The sequence below is a fragment of the Nicotiana tabacum genome, chromosome 3 (assembly GCF_000715075.1).
Source record: "Nicotiana tabacum cultivar K326 chromosome 3, ASM71507v2, whole genome shotgun sequence".
Classification (NCBI taxonomy): Eukaryota; Viridiplantae; Streptophyta; class Magnoliopsida; order Solanales; family Solanaceae; genus Nicotiana; species Nicotiana tabacum.
This window is the reverse complement of record NC_134082.1, coordinates 148,719,125-148,727,335: the sequence shown is the minus strand read 5'-3', so window position 1 is coordinate 148,727,335 and position 8,211 is coordinate 148,719,125.

Sequence of the window (8,211 nt, the reverse complement as noted above, 5' to 3'; positions counted from 1 at the left end):
GGAGATTGGATAGGTTCACCAAGATCTTCGCTACTACTTTCAGCGGTACATCTTCTGAGGATCCCCAGGATTATCTAAACAGCTTTCATGAGGTTCTCAGGAATATGGGGATAGTGGAGACCAATGGGGTCGATTTTGCTACTTTTCGCTGTCGGGATCTGCCAAGACTTGGTGGAGAGATTATTGTTTGGCTAGACCAACCAGATTACCAGCTTTGACTTGGGAGCAGTTTACTCAGCTATTTCTAGAGAAGTTTTTCCCCGTCACTGAGAGAGAGATCTATCGGAGGCAGTTTGAGCATCTCCAGCAGGGTTCTATAACTGTTACTCAGTACGAGATCAGATTCATCGACTTGGCCTGCCAGTGGTGCCTCGTCTGGAGGCAGGGATTTGTATGGTAGAGGCCATCCTCCTAGGCCTTTTCAATCAGCACTTCAGGTTTCTCACGGTGCTTCAGGTGGTCGTGGTTCTCATATGCAGTATTCGGATCAGTAGTCCTACAGTGCACCACCAGCTCTTATCAGCGCACCGCCACTCCAGTGTTTTTGGGGTGGTCATTTAGGTCGTCAGGGTCAGCAGTCTCAACAGCCGAGGGCTTGTTATACTTGTGGTGATATGGGTCACATTGCTAGGTTTTGCCCTTGAGCATCGAGCAGTTCTCAGCATCAGGGTTCCTGTGCCATGGTTCAGGCACCGAGTGTTCCACAGACCGCCCATCCAGCTAGAGGTGGGGGTAGAGGTGCTAGAGGTGGAACTCAGGCTAATAGAGGTAGAGGCCAGCCAGCAGCAGGTCATCCTAGAGATGTAGTTCAGGGTGGTGGGGCCCAACCCCGATGTTATGCTCTTCCAGCCAGGCCCGAGGCTGAGGCTTCTGATACAGTTACCACATGTATTGTTCTGGTTTGTAGCAGAGATGTTTCAGTTTGATCCGAGATCTACATACTCCTATGTGTCATCTTATTTTGCACCGTATCTGGTCATGCCTAGTGATTCTTTGAGTTCCCCTATTTATAAGTCTACACCGATGGGTGATTCTATTGTGGTAGATCGAGTCCATCGTTCATGTATAGTTGTGATTGGGGGTCTTGAGACTCGTGTAGATTTGCTTCTTCTGGACATGGTTGATTTCGATGTCATATTAGGGATGGACTGGTTATCACCTTACCCCGTTATCTTGAATTGTCATGCCAAGACTGTGACCTTAGCCTTGCAGGGTTTACCTCGCTTAGAGTGGAGAGGGACTCCTGGTCATTCTACCCGTAGTGTTATCTCATATATGAAGGCTCGGCGTATGGTCGAGAAGGGGTGTTTGGCCTATTTGGCCTATGTTCGTGATCCTAGTGTTGAGGTTCCTTCTATTGATTTTGTGCCTATCATTCGTGAGTTTCGTGAGGTATTCCCTTCAGACCTGCCGGGTATGTCACCCGACAGGGATATTGACTTTTGCATTGATTTGGCTTCGGGCACTCAGACTATTTATATCCCGTCATATCGTATGGTCTTGCCTGAGTTGAAAGAGTTAAAGGAGCAGTTTCAAGACTTGCTTGAAAAAAGCTTCATTAGACCTAGTGTTTCCCCTTGGGGTGCGCCAGTGTTGTTTGTTAAGAATAAGGACGGATCGATGAGAATGTGTATTGATTATCGGCAATTGAACAAGGTTACAATCAAGAATAAGTATCCATTGTCGAGGATTGATAATTTGTTTGATCAGCTTCAGGGTGCCAAGGTATTTTCGAAGATTGACTTGAGATCTGACTACCATCAGTTGAGGATTAGGGCATCTGATATCCCTAAGACAGCTTTCCACACTCGGTACGGGCATTATGAGTTCTTGGTGATGCCATTCGGGTTGACAAATGCCCTAACAGCTTTTATGGATTTGATAAACTGAGTGTTCAGGCCTTACTTGGATTCGTTCGTGATAGTCTTCATTGATGATATTTTGATCTACTCCGCAGCCGGGAGGAGCATGAGCAGCATCTTAGAGTGGTTCTTCAGACTTTGAGGTATAGTCAGTTGTATGCCAAGTTTTCGAAGTGCGAATTCTGGTTGAGTTCAGTTGCATTCCTGGGTCATGTTATATCAGAAGAGGTATTCAGGTTGATCCAAAGAAGATTGAGGCAATCAAGAACTGTCCTAAACCAATATCAGCTACAGAGATCCAGAGTTTCTTGGGATTGGCAGGCTACTATCGTCGGTTTGTGGAGGGGTTTTCATCTATTGTAGTCCCGATGACCAGGTTGACCCAGAAGGGTGCCCAGTTCAGGTGGTCGGACAAGTGTGAGGTGAGCTTTTAGAAGCTCAAGACAGCTTTGACTACGGCATCGGTGTTGGGTTTGCCCACAGGTTCAGGGCCTTATACAATTTATTGTAATGCATCTCGTATTGGACTTGGTGCGGTGTTGATGCAGGATGTCAAAGTCATTGCCTATACTTCGCGACAGTTAAAGATTCATGAGAAGAACTATCCGGTTCATGATTTGGAGTTACCAGCCATTGTCCACGCGTTGAAGATTTGGAGGCACTATCTGTATGGCGTGGCGTGTGAGGTGTTCATGGACCACAAGAGTTTGCAGTACTTGTTCAAGCAGAAGGAGCTAAATTTGAGGCAGAGAAGGTGGTTGGAGCTGTTGAAGGACTATGATATAACCATTTTATATCATCCGGGAATGGCCAATGTGGTGGCCGTTGCTTTGAGTAGGAAGTCAGCCAGTATGGGTAGTCTTGCTTATATTTCGGTCGGTGAGAGACCGCCTGTTTTGGATGTTCAGGCTTTAGCCAATCAGTTCACGAGGTTGGATGTTTTTGAGCCCAGCCATGTGTTAGCTTGCACAATCGCTCGTTCTTTATTATTGGAGCGTATCCGAGATTGGTAGTATGATGATCCTCATTTGTGTGTCCTTAGAGACACGGTGCAGCATGGAGGTGCCAAGAAGGTTACCTTAGGAGATGTTGGAGTTTTGAGATTGTAGGGTCGAGTTTGTATGCCTAATGTAGATGGGCTTCGAGAGTTGATTTTAGAGGAGGCCCATAGTTCCCGGTACTCTATTCATCCGGGCGCCGCAAAGATGTATCAGGATCTGCGGCAACATTATTGGTGGAGAAGAATGAAGAAGGATATTGTTGCATATGTGGCTCGGTATGTGAACTGTCAACAGGTTAAGTACGAGCATTAGAGGCCAGGTGGGTTGTTCCAGAAGATTGAGATTCCTGAGTGGAAGTGGGAGCATATTACTATGGACTTCGTTGTTGGACTCCCACGGACTCAGAGGAAATTTGATGCGGTATGGGTTATTGTTGATAGGCTGACCAAGTCAGCACATTCATTCATGTGGCAGTCTCCTATTCTTCCGAGAGGTTAGCTGAGATTTATATCTGGGAGATTGTTCGTCTTAATGGTTGTGCCTGTGTCTATCATTTCAAACCGAGGTAAACAGTTTACCTCACGTTTCTGGAGGGCAGTTCAGCGAGAGTTGGGCACACAGGTTGAGTTGAGCACAGTATTTCATCCTTAGACGGACGGTCAGTCCGAGCGTACTATTCAAATTTTGGAGGATATGCTCCGAGCTTGTGTCATTGACTTTGGAGGCTCGTGGGATCAGTTTTTTCCTTTAGCAGAGTTTGCCTACAACAACAGCTACCAATCGAGTATCCAGATGGCCCCTTTGAGCCGGGAGAGGCTCGGTTGTTGGGTACGAATCTAGTGCAGGATGCCTTGGACAAGGTCAGGATCATTTAGGATAGGCTTCGTACAGCTCAGTCCTGGAAAAAGAGTTATGCCGACCATAAGGTTCGTGATTTGGTTTTCATAGTCGATGAGCGGGAATTGCTTCGGGTATCACCTATGAAGGGCGTGATGCGATTTGGGAAGAAGGGCAAGCTTAGCCCTAGGCTCATTGGACCGTTTGAGATTCTTGATCAAGTAGGGGATGTGGCTTACAGACTTGCGTTGCTGCCGAGCTTATCAGCTGTGCATCCAGTGTTTCATGTGTCCATGCTTCGGAAGTATCACGACAATCCATCCCACGTGTTAGATTTCAGCACTGTCCAGTTGGACAAGGACTTGTCCTATGAGGAGAGCCAGTAGCTATTCTAGACCGGCAGGTTCGTCAGTTGAGATCGAAGATTTTTCCTTCTGTTCGTGTTCAGTAGAGAGGTCAACCTGCTGAGGCATCAACTTGGGAATCCGAGTCCGATATGCGGAGCCTTTATCCCCATCTTTTCCCCGACTCAGGTACTTCCTTCTTCTGTCCGTTCGAGGATGAACGGTTGTTTTAAAGGTGGAGAATGTGATGATCCAAAAGGTCATCACTTGTATTAAAAATAAATTCTGCGTTCCGAGGCCTTAAAAACCTCTTTCTATCTCACCTCGAGTTACGTGCACAGTTCGGGCGCATAGCCGGAAAGCCAATATGTGAAAACCTGTGAAAAATAATAAATTTGACTTTAAAATGAATTAAGTTGACTTTGGTCAATGTTTTGGGTAAACGGACCCGGACCCGTAATTTGACGGTCCGGGAGGGTCCGTAGGAAAATATGGAACTTGAGCATATGCTGATAACTAGGGATTTTGATGCATTTTATGCTCCTTCTTGCTTATGTTTTGATTAGAAATTCGTACAAATAGTTCCAAAAGGCTCACAAGTTGTGCTTGATTGCAGGTTTGATCAACAAAGTGACAAGATGTCAAAGATCAGCTCAAAAAGAGTGAAACTTGCACAAGTACCAAGACAAGACAAAGCTTAGGCAAAACAGGCCCAATACGGCCGCACACCATTCTGTGCGGTCCGCACAAAGAGGTTCAGAGAGGTGGCATTCAGGCAAAAAGGGCAATGCGGCCGCACTAGGATCAATGCGGCCACATTCGATTTAGTGCGGTCCAGCATTAAGAAGGATCAGAGAGTTGCCAACATCCGAGTTTCAAGCCAATGCGGTTCGCGCTCCATTTCATGCGGACCTCAATAGAAGCCTTCGCGGCCGCAGTCCATTCTCTACAGTCCGCAGTGCCTGAGTTCAGAATGGGTTTTCAAGTGTAGAGCCTTAGTGCGGCCGCACACCATTTTGTGTGGTCCGCACTAGCCCCGTAGGGGTATTTTTGTCCAGATTTTTCAGCTTAGTATAAATAGTTTTTTCCCATTTTTAGGGTATCAGATAGTTTTTAGTTGTAGCTGCGCTCGTGGTTTCGAAGTTATTAGCTATTTTGGGCAATTTTATCTACATTTCAACATTGAATCTTATTGTTTATCTTAGTAATTAATTAATATATGTTGTTCTTCATCTATTTCTTGTTTTTCTTCTTCAATTATGAGTAGCTAAACCCATAAGTTGGGGTTGTGGCTCAACCCTAGTGTGGGTAATTGATGGGTCTTGTGTTTTAGGGCTAGATTGACTATGTGTGTTTGATATTTAGGCTAATTTCATATTTAATTGTTTGTTGACTTGAGCTCTTCTTGAGAAAGAGAGCTTGAGTCTCTGAAATTGGTCCAACAAGGAATTGGGGCGTACTCAAGAGATTGATGGCTCCAATTAAAGGGTTAAACCTCGAGAGAGTAATACCTGACTTAAACCTTGATTGTTTGCGCAAATTTGCATACCCAATTGGTCTTGAGAAAGTCAATTCGGGCAAAATCACTCGAACCACCGAGAGGTGTAGAGTGGGTAAAATCGTGCAACGGTTATATCATACTCCCCAAATATGTCAATCACGCCTTAGACTCAAGTATCCGTTAATTGACCACCTAGGCGGAAGTCACTACCCTAGTGCCTTTTAAACCATTTGAGCAACCCGCAATATTTTACTCTTATCTTATTCTAGTATAATTCACCATTGTAGTTTGATAAAAGTAGAAGTAAAACAATCAAAAATGTTTAGAAGTGTAATTTGGAACACGTACACAACACTAAATTAGATAGATACCCGACTCCAACTTCTAGCTCTCTGTGAAAATCGATCCCGACCCTAAATCGGGTAAAAACTACTTTGATCCTCTCTCGCTACTCAATAGTAGTGCAGGGTAGGCTTTGATCATATGCCCGGAATCAAATTCCGAGGTCCCAAGCCTGAGAAATGAATTTTTAAAGAAAATTATTTTCTGGAATATTTATGAGTTTTTGAAAATGAAATGTGTTTATAACTTGATGGTATCAGGATCGTATTTTGGTTCCAGAGCCCGATACATGTCTTATATGTGATTTAAGATGAGTCTCTAAAATTTGGTAAGAAACAGACTTGAAATGACGTGAATCGGACCGTATTTGAGAAAATTGGAAAATTTGAAGTTCTTAAGAAATTTCATGATTTTGATGCTAAATTCATAGTTGTTGATGTTATCTAAGTATTTGAATGCACGAGCGAGTCCGTATTATATTTTTAGGTTGGTGTGCATATTTGGTTTGGAGCCCCGAGGGCTCGGGTGAGTTTTGGATAGGCCACAGGGTGGATTTTTGGACTTGGGAAATTGCAGGTTCTAGCTGCTCTATTGCAGACCTGCAGGCTTCGCAAATGCGAAGGCTATGTCGCAAATGCGAGTTCACAAATGCGAAGGCTATGTCGCAAATGCGAAAATAGCCCAGGCCATCCTACCTTGCAAATGCGAGGAATTTATCGCAAATGCGATGTTTCCCCTTTTGGCCAGTCGTCGCAAATGCGACATATTGTTCGCAAAAGTGACTTCGCAAATACGAAGGTCAATTCGCAAATGTGAGCTTATTAGAAGTCTGGGTTCGCAATTACAAACCCTGGTCGCCAAGACCTGCAATTTTATAACTTAGCCGAAAATCTTTCATTTTTCCCATTCTTTCAAAACCAAAACACTCTTGGGCAATTTTTCAAAGACAACTTCTCTTCTAAATCGATTGTAAGTCATTTCTAACTAGTTATGTTCAATCTTTAACATCTTTTCACATTATTTCAACTCAAAATCAATGATTTTCATGGGGAAAATTGGGTGTTTTGGGTAGAACCTAGTGTCACATCCCCTTTTTCCGCACCCGAGAGGTGCAGGGGAGTTTTTTCCAATTAAAGGACAATCGAAACGGGATTTGTTTATTTATTTCAGAGTCGCCACTTGGGAGATTTAGGGTGTCCCAAGTCACCAATTTTAATCCTGAATCGAGGAAAAGAATGACTCTATATTACAGTCTGCGTACCAGAAATCCGGATAAGGAATTCTGTTAACCCGGGAGAAGGTGTTAGGCATTCCCGAGTTCCGTGGTTCTAGCACGGTCGCTCAACTGTTATATTCGGCTTGATTATCTAATTTTATACAATTATGAACTTATGTGCAAATTTTAACTTTTAACCGCTTTTGTCGTTATTATTATTTTACAAGAATTGCAACGTCGTGAAAACATATCTCGAACCACGTTACATCAATGCACCCGTGGTTATCGACATATCTCGACTCGGTTGAGATTTGGATTTGGGTCACATAAATGTGCACCCGAATTAAGGAAAATAAATTGTTAAAGGCGCGCCTAAAGCAACTAGCGTCTTGTTGTTTGGGGAAGGTCGTAAAAATTCGTTAAACGGCACATCCCGAATTCTAAATACTTTAATATATACATACATTTAGAGGGCCCCGCAGCTTTTGTACATTTTGTTTGTCGAGGCTCGTCTCATTCTTGTTTTTTAAAAAAGGAATTTGCGACGTCATGGACACGCATTTCGAACCACGTCACAATCAATGTACCCGTGATTAGAAACACATCTCGAATCCGTCGAGATTTGGATTTGGGTCACATAAATGTGCACCCGAATTTAAGAAGGTAAAATTATTAAATACGCGCTTAAAGAGGCTATCGCGTTATTATTCCGGGAGGGTCGTGAGATTTGCTAAACGACCCACCTTGGGAACTGAATGCTTCGATATATATATTTAACGAGGGCCCCGCAGTTTGTGCGTTTTTCTTTATTTTTGTCGAGGCTCATCTCGTCCTTATTTTAAAAGGATATCCTATAGCAACTACGTTTCTTGTCGCGTTTGTCTCTACTAATAGAAAACAGAGATAGTCCTAGTTAATTACATGCTTGTAGGCTTATTTATAGCAGGATTCAAAATGCTTTTACAGAATAAGTAAACGTGATTACGCACACGGACAGCTGATTGAACATTACGGGCCCAAATCCAGCTCATGCGGGATGGGCCAGACCTGGTCCACTGTTTGTTCGATGCGGGCCTGCTTGGTCTGTTTTGACCTAGGCTCAACCTTC